The 12,012-nt window shown below is 38.4% G+C and overlaps 1 protein-coding gene across 1 annotated transcript in view; it reads right to left on the bottom strand.

The window, feature by feature from the left end:
• CNTN1 (contactin 1) overlaps positions 1-12,012 on the bottom strand; it is a 159,023-nt gene that overhangs the window by 132,386 nt on the left and 14,625 nt on the right. The gene's annotated exons all lie outside the window — the stretch shown is intronic.

Raw genomic sequence — 12,012 nt, 5'->3', positions numbered from 1 at the left:
TCTTCTCACATACAGAAGCCCCTGTAGTACTATAATTACGCATTGTCTGTCTATTTATAAGCACCAGAACTTTGTAAGACAGTAGAAATGAACTCATGCCAAGCCACCACTTAACCAAATATGCTTGTATAAATACAGCAGCATTATTGGAAGCAGGCTCAACATTTTCATTGGATCATCATGTCCCAAAACTATCAGATGAGGTTTAATCTTTAATAAGAGCTTATCTCTAACCAATACCTAAAGTGGTTTGCTTTAGGAGGGAGATAAAGTAAGATTTCCAAAATGACTTGCACACCAGGTTTAAAACACACAACTGGAGTAGAAAAGATATACAGTAAAGGGAACATAGATCATAGACTGTGTTCACAACTTAAACAAATCATTGTATATAAATGTATATAAATGAAGTAAAAGTCAATTAGTGAGTGAAATGCACGTATCACTATGTACAAAAGTCAGATTAACCTGTGGGCCACCAGGCTGAATGCAGATTGTCAGCCACAGGGTTCTGCTGTCAAGTGGCACAGCATGATTTGTCAATCAACTGGCAGGCCATAAAACTGAGGACCTAACTCCCGGTTTATCAGCCTGAACATTTTTCTGACCTATCCAGATCCCACCAATTTTAGCACCAATAGCAGACACACAGACACTGCAAATACCCTCCCTCAGTAATCAGATTGACCATATGATGTGTGGAGATGTTGCAATAACCCCCTCCCCTCCCCTACTGATCTGTATGTGCATGTATGGGATGACCATACCCAGCACTGTAATGTAGCCCACAGGCAGATGGGCCAAGTATGAATGCAGCCCTCAGACATAGGGATGTTGGGCAATTCTGATGGAAACAGAAACAGAAATTGCCTGTGGTTGCTTATTCGCCCCATGTCTGGAACGAAAATCAATATGACCAATTATGATTGGTATTCACAGTTGTTTTCAGTCCTCAAACCATGCATAATTGATGGTGGTTTCCCTGCACCACCATAAGTGGTGCATTTCCTTTGCATAGAAAGGAAAGGTGTGTGATGAGAACATAATTAATAAATCTAGTAAAATTCCACTCCAGTGGACAGCAAAATGAACAACATTGCCTTTTTAGAAGCCTAATGGCAGCAGAACAGAAACAGTGTAGCATGCGACAAACACCGGTCAGAAGAGCAATCAATGCCCTCTTGCACCCTCCGGAGTAGCCCTTGCCATAAAACGTAGCTACTAAGCTACATTTGTTTTGATGGGTCACAAGTTGTGCATGCCTGTTCCAAGATCATGGCCAACACCTCTATAAGTCAGTGTCTTTGCTATGCTAAACTCTTCTTCCTGAATGAAGCGGGGTGGGGGGTACTGCTGGAAAAGTGGGAGGTAAGGTAACAGCTTACATTTAGTCAACCTGTTGCCTCTGAGACACCAATACACATACACCTTCCCATTTAGGAATTGCATGGAAAATCAACTTCTTTATGGAGAATCAAGTTTCTTTCTGAAGCCAGCAGATGCAATTCCTATCTCCACATATATCTTAGGTATGCCAATACAGTGGTACCTCGGATTACAGACGCTTCAGGTTACAGACGCTTCAGGTTACAGACTCCGCTAACCCAGAAATAGTACCTCGGATTAAAATTATGAAAATACAATCACTGTCATACTATGGTGAAAGAGCTAAATTTTAACTATGTTTTCCATTTCAAAGCAGAGGAACAAGGCTGATAATTATTTTCTCGATCTATATTCAGGTATGTATATAAAGAGCACTATGCCATTCATGGACAGAATACGTGTCACAGGTACAGTGGTACCTCGGGTTACATATGCTTCAGGTTACATACATTTCAGGTTACAGACTCCGCTAACCCGGGTTAAGAACTTTGCTTCAGGATGAGAACAGAAATCGCGCAGTGGCAGCGTGAGGCCCCATTAGCTAAAGTGGTACCTCAGGTTAAGAACAGTTTCAGGTTAAGAACGGACCTCTGGAATGAATTAAGTTCTTAACCCGAGGTACTGCTGTACATCGCCTCTGAAGAGAGGCAAATAGTGGTATTCTTAAAAGTCTTAGGAACAGTTATTCAAAGGCTGGACGTGGACACCAGAAAGGCTCAACAACCAAGAAAGCTTCTTTCTGTAAATATAACTGAGTGACAGGGAAGGACAGAGGTAGGCAAATGGAGAATTGTAACTGGCATTCACTCACCTACAACTTATCTTTCTCATCATGTTTTCTTACACATGACCATCATTTGGAAGGCAACTTGGTAGAATGAAAACAAAAGCCTAGTAATGTAGATTGAGCTCAAGGTCAAAGGGTGATGCTGTGTACTATTGCGTAATAGCTGTAGTAACAACCCAGCATCATTATTGGAATAGTACAAGACAATGAACACCATGAATGCTTAAATATTTAAAGTTCTTTTGAAAACAAGAAAAGTACGCATTTCTTTGAAGATCCTCCTGTTTTTAAGCTGCTGAAAATGGTCGAGGTAGAGAACAAACTATCAATTAGTTGAGTACCTCTCAATTAGTTGAGTAAATTCAGGACAAGCTAAAGCATACTAGAGCATGGATGAACGAACACAAAAACAAGACAGTCATTGGCACCAGAAGCTCATCATTTACAGACACATGACTAAATTGGATATAGTGGCTTCTTTGTTCTCAGCTGAAAACAGAGTTATCAATGAAAGTTGAATATGACCATTTAAATTGTAATGTACATGTATAAAATTTCATCATCATATTTGGTTGAGTAAGAAGAATAAGATATGCTGAATCCTTTCCAACAAGTTGTATCATGGAAGCTATATTATCAGTGAAAAGTAATTTTCTGCACAAAACACAAGATACTATTCTCCTGTAGCACTATTTAGAATACAAGGTATTTACAGGTATTAAGTTCTGTGTTAAATGGAGCTTATTTTCTAGTATGTTTAGAAGTGCAGTCTTAGGGTGCAATCCAGACAAATTTAGGTGAGCCTAATTGACATTGAAATCAACAACCAGACTTCATATTTAGATGCTTCAGCCACATTGCTGTCAATAGGACTTAGGTATCCATAATTTTCTCAGGAATGACCATAATTACTAGATAAGACACAGGTGAAAAGTAAATGTTTTAGATATCCCTCTTTGTGACTCTATATTAGCATTATTTAGTATTCAATCATTTTAATGGGGTTGCCACACTGGAACCAAATCAGTATCTGTTAAGTAAATTATTTGCTTTACAAAAATAAAAAATCAGCCACAATGCAAGTGCATTGATTGGAAGTCATTCATCATACTCAGAAGCTCTTAAAAGCTGAAAATACCAAGGACTCTTGTATAAAATGTAAATGAACCTTTTTTGGGGGGGTAGATACTAGCATTCATCTAAGAACTAAGCAAACAAAACAAAAAGGGAATGGATTCTATATGACATCTAAAGCTTTGCTAAAAAATTAAGTTCTAGTTATCCACTATAACAAACGACAAAATAGAACACTTTGTGCCAAACTACATCTGGTTGGGCCAAACATTACTCATTTTATTTGTTTATTTCATAAAATTTATACACTGCTTGACTGTAAAAACAAAACAAAAAATCTCAAAGCAGTTTACAAAAGATAAGCAGTGAAATCAAGGGGGGGGGAATCACAATTCTACTTTAAAACACACAAAAGTTAAAATGCTTAAACAGATTAAAATTACCTCGACTTTCTAAGCATCTGGGTACCCATGTTAACTATGCCTTGTGATATTAATAATAAAAAACACCAAACCCACAGAACTGACAAACTAGATTGCCCTGGCGTAATGGGAGAATTCTTGGCCTGTGATTTAATGTTTCTGCTGCTCCATATTAAGCAAGTTATGACATGTGATTAATGTTTTATATAATTGTTTTAAATTGGTTCGTATTTATTTATTTATTATTATTATTATTATTATTATTATTATTATTATTATTATTCTGTGTTTTTAGATATTCTTGTTTTTAACTGTAAGCTGCCTTGAATCCCATCAGGTGAAAAGGAGGGACATAAACAAACAACAACAACAAAGTAGCATACTATAGTATTATTCACAGCGTAGTATTATGAACATAGGAATCTGCTTAGGCCTCACCCACACTTACCTCCTGCCCTGTGTTTTCTCCATCTCCAAGTGCTTTTTGTTGTTTTGTTTTGTTCTTGCCGTGCTGCTTTCACCAGAAAAACCCACTCTTTAATGCTGAACATACAACAGCTTGGGTTTTCCATGGAGTTGTTTTCAGCAGTAAAGAGTGCATTTTTGCAGAGGAAGCAAAACAAAACCCAACCCTTAGACACAGAGCTTTTAAGCAGGGACCTATGTCTAGAAACAGAAATGGCACAGAAGGAAGTCTGAATGAGTCCTTAGGCATTCTGATAGGGACTGGTTTTGTGTGTAAACTTATTTCCACCAACAATCTATGCTGTCACTTCAGAAATGCATGAACGGCTGCCTCTGAGCATCCAGTTATCAGTCCATGCTACAGATATTCACTTGCATCCCCAATTTTTTTATTTCTGCTCACACTATGCAGCATCAGGCCAGATACTTAGCAGGTCAGTGCAAAACTTTCTAATCAATTTCTAATTGTCAAATAGGAGCCTGGCCTTTGTCCTTCGCCGCCTTGCACTTATTTATTAGCAGTCTTGAGTGACTCATGTTGTGCTATTTAGTCTTTGTTATTTAGGCTTAACTCAGCACAGAAAAAAAAATCACAGGGTTTTAATACTGATGCTTGGGATAATCATCAATGCAGTCACAGTTCATACTTCTTTCACTATGCGTCTTCAGGCTTACAATTTAGGAGCAAGCTACAAAATGCTTTGTAGCCAAAAAGCCTATGGAAATAACCAAGCAATAACCATTTAGAATGGAGTGTCTCTACATAGACAGTCTGACTCCTGTGCCAGCACAAGGTCACCGTAGTATCACATTACAATGATGGAATCAGCTTTATGACACTGTTATAGGCACATACAGTGGTACCTCAAGTTACAAACACCTTGGGCTACAAACACTTCAGGTTACAGACTCCGCTAACCCAGAAATAGTACCTCGGGTTAAGAACATTACCTCAAGATGAGAACAGAAATGGCTCACCGACGGCACAGCAGCAGCGGGATGCCCCATTAGCAAAAGTGGTGCCTCTGGTTAAGAACGGTTTCAGGTTAAGAACAGACCTCTGGAACGAATTAAGTTTGTAACCAGAGGTACCACTGTATGTCAGGTATAGAACTATAGGCTGGGCTGAATTTAAATATACTAAGCCTGTATATTTAAGTCCCAGCAGGAAAGAGACATTTCTGTAATTTAAATTTCCATTTAGACTCTTATCTTAAAGGTTTTTCCAGTGTGAGAGCTGTTATTTCCTCCATGTCAACCTGCTGCTTTGAGATTCAAGGATAAACTGATACAAAACCGAAAAGGTTTTTTTAAAATAAATAAATACACCGACTGCACAATACGCTTAGCCAATTCAAGGAGTCAGTCGGTTTAGAAGGTCAAACTACTTCAGTATCTTCATTCATTAACATTTTGGAATTAATTCATCAGCCATTTACAATAGTTTTACCATATATTAAATTTTTAAAATATAAATTCTGACAACTGCATATTTCCAGGCTTAGCGAACAAGCATAACAATGAATAATCCAGCTACCTCACCTGACACTATAATGTTCTCTTTTTATTTGGAATGGCACATGCATTTGAAAACTATTAGATGGATACACAGTTGCTGTGAGAAAGAACAGATCGAAAAGAGCAACCAGCAGAAGAAATCTTTTAAAAGGACTTTTCCGATTAATTCTCAGTAACAAAATTAAATGAGTCGATGCAGTCATGGTTTGTTTCTTTTTTTTTAGACAAAGAAAAAAATGTGTTTTTCACCTCTCTTGCTTCAATTCTCATTGAAGCCCTCTAGTGGACATCACTTACAACACCATCCTATGCATGGTCTACTCAGAAGTGGGTCCTGTTGAATATGCTCCCAAGTGAGTACAGTGGTACCTCACGTTAAGTACTTAATTCGTTCCAGAGGTCCGTTCCTAACCTGAAACTGTTCTTAACCTGAAGCACCACGTTAGCTAATGGAACCTCCTGCTGCTGCCGCACCGCCGGAGCACGATTTCTGTTCTCATCCTGAAGCAAAGTTCTTAAACCAAGGTACTGGGTTAGTGGAGTCTGTAACCTGAAGCGTATGTAACCCAAGGTACCACTGTATAAGACTGCAGCTCAAGCAATGCAGAGCATCAAATCATCCTGAGGAGAGATGCTAAAGAAATATCTTCTATACGGAATCTATATCATTCTACACACCCTGACAACTTTAATAACCTTTCCATATATATAAATTATCCCAGCTCCATCTGTAAAAATCTTGCTCAAATATTCACTCCAATCAAACTATCCATTTACAAATACAGAAGCACATCAATATGCAATTCTTGATCATTTTTATAAGACCAAATATTGCCACTGGGACTCACTTACACTGCCTGCCAAACAGATTGATATTCAATTCAAGATGTCGTCTTGACCTATAAAGCTCTTTCAAATTTTGATCAATATCATCTCTGGTTGCTGCCTCTATATGCGCCAGATGACATAAGTCATCAGATATCTTGCTAGTCTCAGTACGGTAAGATTAAAATTGTTGCCAGCTTTGCCAAAACAGCCAAGCTATGTGCAATTATAGAAGGAAAGCATAACAGAAATATACTAGTGCTGCTTTTCAACACACCTTATCTTTAACTATGGCGCACAATCTGCAGATTTAATTTAATCTCATTTAATTCAGATGTTCCTCTACTGTGACCTTAATTTGCCCCTCCCTCCTTTACAAAAATACAATAAATATCTTCCAAAATTTGGTGGTCATTTTACCAAAAATCATGCCATCCTACCAAGGTAAGGTCATGTTGCCCCATACAAACAGCAATCAGTCAAACAGAAGATGTTCAAGCAAAAAAGAATGTATATTCATGCTTCTGCTACTTATTGCTAATATGCGGAAAGAGCGCTTGTACATTTTTCCCATAATGAATAAGCTACACATGCATTTGGAGCCAACATGGAGGAAGATGTGCCAAAAGGATTCCCCTCCCCATCAATTACACTCTTTTCAACATTCTGCATTCACTTTTTTCTGCTATGCACTCAAGTGATTTAGATCACACATGGGGAATCTTTGACCCTACATATGTTGTTGGAGTCCTGGAAGGCCAATGCTTCCTCAGCCCTGCTTTAGACCATATAGATGGGATTATACTTATAAAATGTTGAATATTTATTTTACCTGGAGAAGTGACAACTAAAATTATGAAAATACAATCACTGTCATACTATGGTGAAAGAGCTAAATTTTAACTATGTTTTCCATTTCAAAACAGAGGAACAAGGCTGATAATTATTTTCTCGATCTATATTCAGATATGTATATAAAGAGCACTATGCCATTCATGGTGTCACAGGTGTCACAGGTATGTAGAAACCACAACTCTATTTGTAGTGATCTCATTTCACTTTCAAGGTGATAGGCATTTAGCCACCTTATTTTCTTTTCAATACAGTGGTACCTCAGGTTAAGAACTTAATTCGTTCTGGAGGTCCGTTCTTAACCTGAAACTGTTCTTAACCTGCGGTACCACTTTAGCTAATGGGGCCTCCCGCTGCCACCGTGCCACCGGAGCATGATTTCTGTTCTCATCCTGAAGCAAAGTTCTTAACCTGAGATACTATTTCTGGGTTAGCTGAGTCTGTAACCTGAAGCGTCTGTAACCTGAAGCATCTGTAACCCGAGGTACCACTGTATCTGAGATTATTTCTCTTACAGTCTTCAGTAGTTGTGATCTCAAGTATAATGACTTTTCTCTTTCCCGTTTGTCATAAGTACTGTTGCAACACATGATACATTAGAATTCAACAGTAGCTTCAGCATTGCTCTAAAAAAGAGTATAAATATGTCAGTCTCCAATTTCCTTTTTTTAATTTTTTTTATTCAAAGTTATAACAAAACATATTTTCCAAAAACATATCCTTATTCCCCCCCCCATTTTTCCTCCCCCCACCCCCCACAAAACCCATCTCCCCCACCCCCCGACTTCCCTCACTTCCAGTCTTTGGTTTCTCCAATAATGCTATTTTCTGCATGTTATAGAGTTGTATAGATCCTCCAACTGTTCAGCTAATTATTATCAGTAAAAAATTGTGGATGTTTATTCAAAACCTGCCAAGGAGTCCAGTTCACTTTGTTGCGTCTTCAAATACTTTGTGAAAGGTTCCCATTCATCCTTAAAGTCACAGTTATCCTTGTCCCATAGCTTATGTGTCAATTTTGCCAGTTCTGCATAATCCATCAATTTTTCTTGCCATGATTCTTTAGTTGGGGTTTCTTCAGTCTTCCATCCTTGTGCTACCAGAACTCTCGCAGCCGTTGTTGCATACATGAAGATGTTTTTCAACTTTTTTGGCAGGTCTTTCCCTACAATCCCCAACAAAAATGCCTCGGGTTTTTAAACAAATGTTAAATGGAACATTTTCTTCAGTTCATTGTATATCATTTCCCAAAATTTTTTAATTACTTTACAATCCCACCACATATGATAAAATGTTCCCTCCTTTTCCTTACACTTCCAACATATGTTTGAGCTAGTTTTGTACATTTTCCCTAGCTGCACTGGTGTTGTATAGCATCTGTACATCATCTTCATGTAGTTCTCCTTCAATAGTGAACAATCTGTAAATTTTAAGTCAGTTTTCCATAATTTAACCCAATCCTCCATCATAATATTGTGACCTACATCTTGTGCCCATTTAATCATAACTGATTTTACCTCTTCATCTTTTGTCTCCCATTCTAATAGTATGCTATATGCGGCCTTCAGTAATTTCACTTTCCCTTCAATCACTTCCGTTTGAAACCTAGATCTAGTATAACTAAATCCTTTCTTACAGTCTTCTTTATATGTTTCATGTAATTTTCGATAATGCAACCAACTCTGAAAGTGGTCTTTGATCTCATCATAATCTCTTAATTTACATTTCCCATCATGTTCCTTTAATAAATCAGCATATGTGAGCCATTTTCCTTTCTTTCCAAGTGGTTTGAGCAGTAATGCTTCATGTGGTGAAAGCCACCACGGAGTCTTTTGTTCCAATAAGTCTTTATATCTCTCCCAAACTCTCATTAATGATGGTTGTAAAAGCTTCTATGAATCTTCCCTTTTCCATACCCTAAGTATGCATGCCAACCAAATCTGTTGTCATGTCCTTCTAGTTCTAGTGCCTCTTGCTTGTCCAATCTCATCCAGTCCCTGATCCATACCAAACAAGCAGATTCGTAATACAATTTAAGGTCTGGGAGGGCAAACCCGCCTCTATCTTTTACATCTATAAGTATTTTATGTTTTATCCTTGGCCTTTTGCCCCCCCAGATAAATCTTAAAATCTCTTTCTGCCATTGTTTAAGGCATTCATCTTTCAGGATGACTGGTATTGATTGAAAAAGAAATAGCATTTTAGGCAATACATGCATTTTAATCCAATTTCCTTAGACACAATTACAAATGCAGAAAGCACAGGGAATATTACAAAGTTTAATGTAGCATGTTTATTTAGTGTTCATATGTACATCATAGGTCACATATTTCCATGTTTCATATCTCCTCACAAGCAATTCTCAGTAACACTGTTAGACTACGATGTCATGTCATGAAATTTCAATATTCATTAGCAGAAGTATGAGCTCCATAAAGGAGCTCATTTTCTGTTGCTTTCAGACCATGTCATCAGGTTGTTGTTTTTTAGAACCCATTGGCATTTCTATCCAAGCCTTCCCCAACATCTGTGCGTCTCATTAGGGGCATCTGATGAAGTACTGCATACACTCTTCATAGGAATCATGATCTACACCCAATTAAAATGTTCCTGCCAGTCCACTTAGGTCAGAAAAATGTGAGCTAGAGGGAGTAGTAAAGCGGAAATGCCAAAACATAGCAGTTATGTTCAGGGCTTTTAACTTTCAGACCAAAGGGTTATTGTTGAATGTAACATGGCCAGATAGAATCCTCATCCTTTGTAAATCTAACAAAACCAAAACCCATACGAGTCTGTGCTCAACAGCCAGGCTTTAGGGCTTTACATGAAAAGTAAAGAAACCCTAACTAGACTTTCATTGCGTTTTTTCCAGTACCCCAAAAGCCTGAAGGGACTTGAAACAACGTGTGTCAATGAACTCAGCATCTCTGATATTGGTAGTGAAAAACACAAAGAACAAAGGCACTATGTTGATTAATCCCATCTGGTATTCCTAAACCTAAGAACATATTCCCTATAGCAAGTCTAACAGGGGGTGACCAATTTAGAGGGAGGAAGGAGGGGAAAAAAACCCCTGATAAAAATCATCATCAATGAGCTCAAATTGCCCAGGGAGGGCAAGTATGCTTTCCAATTATTTTCCAGCACTGAGAGAGAATAATATGAAAACTATTCCTTATTTCAAAATAGATGCATATTTTATATGACAAGATTTTCTGTATGCTAACAAGTATTCACATCTGCTGTCATTGCCTCATAGCCACTGGCTTTAAATACAGCATTTTTTAAAAAATAAATTTAAATCACCATCATATTAAACATGCCTACAGTCATCAGGCTTTGTCGATCTTTACAGCAAAATTACATTTTTTCAATTACAAAAAAAATGTACTGTTTATTCTTTATTATCCTGGTACTACTTACTGAGGGACATTAACATTATTTGCCCAACAGCTCAATCACCATTGACAAAACAACAACACAAACCGCTCCTGTATAAATCATTCCTTTCTGTATTATGTTATCCAGTGTTAATGGTTAGAGTGTTGAACTAGGCTCTGGGAGACAACAGGGTTCAACTCTTCACTCACCCATGAAGCTCATTGGGTGACCTTAGGCAAGACACAATTCTTCAGCCCAAGCTACTTTACTGGGTTGTTGTGAGGATAAAATGGAGAGGTGGGAGAACCATGTATACATACCACCTTAAGCTCCTTGAGAAGAAAAGTGGACTATAAAGGTGACACTAAATAAATAATAAATTTCATTTGCCACTCCCAAAATTATATTTCTGTTTTTTAATTATACACATCAGAAACCTGCAATGGTCGAAATTAACAAAAAACATTTGATTAGATCCAGAATACCTTTTTCTAGAAGCAGAAGAGTTCCTAACATTCATGAAAGAGACTGAGATCTGATGGAAGTTTCCACTGGTGGGAGGAGAGGAGATGGTCCCCACCAACATTCTTCTGACATTTTCCATTAAGGAAATTCATTTTGTTATGCCATGAGACAGCACCAATACATCGTAACCACTTAGCATTTCACAACTGATACATAAGTGCATGCTTTCCAATTCTGCCTTCTCCATTCATTTTACGGTGGACCCTCTAGTTACGTACTGCTCTGGATATGTAACTTTCGGGTTATGAACATGGCAAACCTGGAAGTGTATACTTCCAGGTTTCGTCGCATGTGCAGAAGTGCTCTGCGCATTTCACACATGCGCAGAAGTGCTCAATTGTGCCATGTGCATGCGCAGAATTGCCGCCTCTGCTTACAGACTTTTCGAGTTGTGGATGGACCCCCGGAGCAAATTAAATTCGTATCCGAAGGGTTCACTGTGCTTGAATATTTCTATTTTAAAACTTCCATATACAGGGCTGCTTTCAGGTGTCTTCTAAAGGTTCCTTGACATCTGATGGGAGGAGGTTCCACAGAGCAGGCATGACTATCAAGAAGGAGCTCTGCCTGGTTCCCTGCAGTCTCATTTCTCTCAACGAGGGTACTGCCAGAAAGCCCTTGGAGCTGGAGAAAAGGCCGTCCTTTTAGCACAAGGATGACTTATGCAATGGGGCTTCCTCTGCTTTCCCTGCATGCTCCCAGGATCTCCAAAACAGATGGAGAGGTTGCAGGCGGAACATGAGCAGAGGGAAGGAAGAGGAAGTCCCACTGGACGGG

Source organism: Podarcis raffonei, chromosome 10 (assembly GCF_027172205.1).
Source record: "Podarcis raffonei isolate rPodRaf1 chromosome 10, rPodRaf1.pri, whole genome shotgun sequence".
Taxonomy (NCBI): domain Eukaryota; kingdom Metazoa; phylum Chordata; class Lepidosauria; order Squamata; family Lacertidae; genus Podarcis; species Podarcis raffonei.
This window is presented reverse-complemented; position numbering and strand designations above follow the sequence as displayed.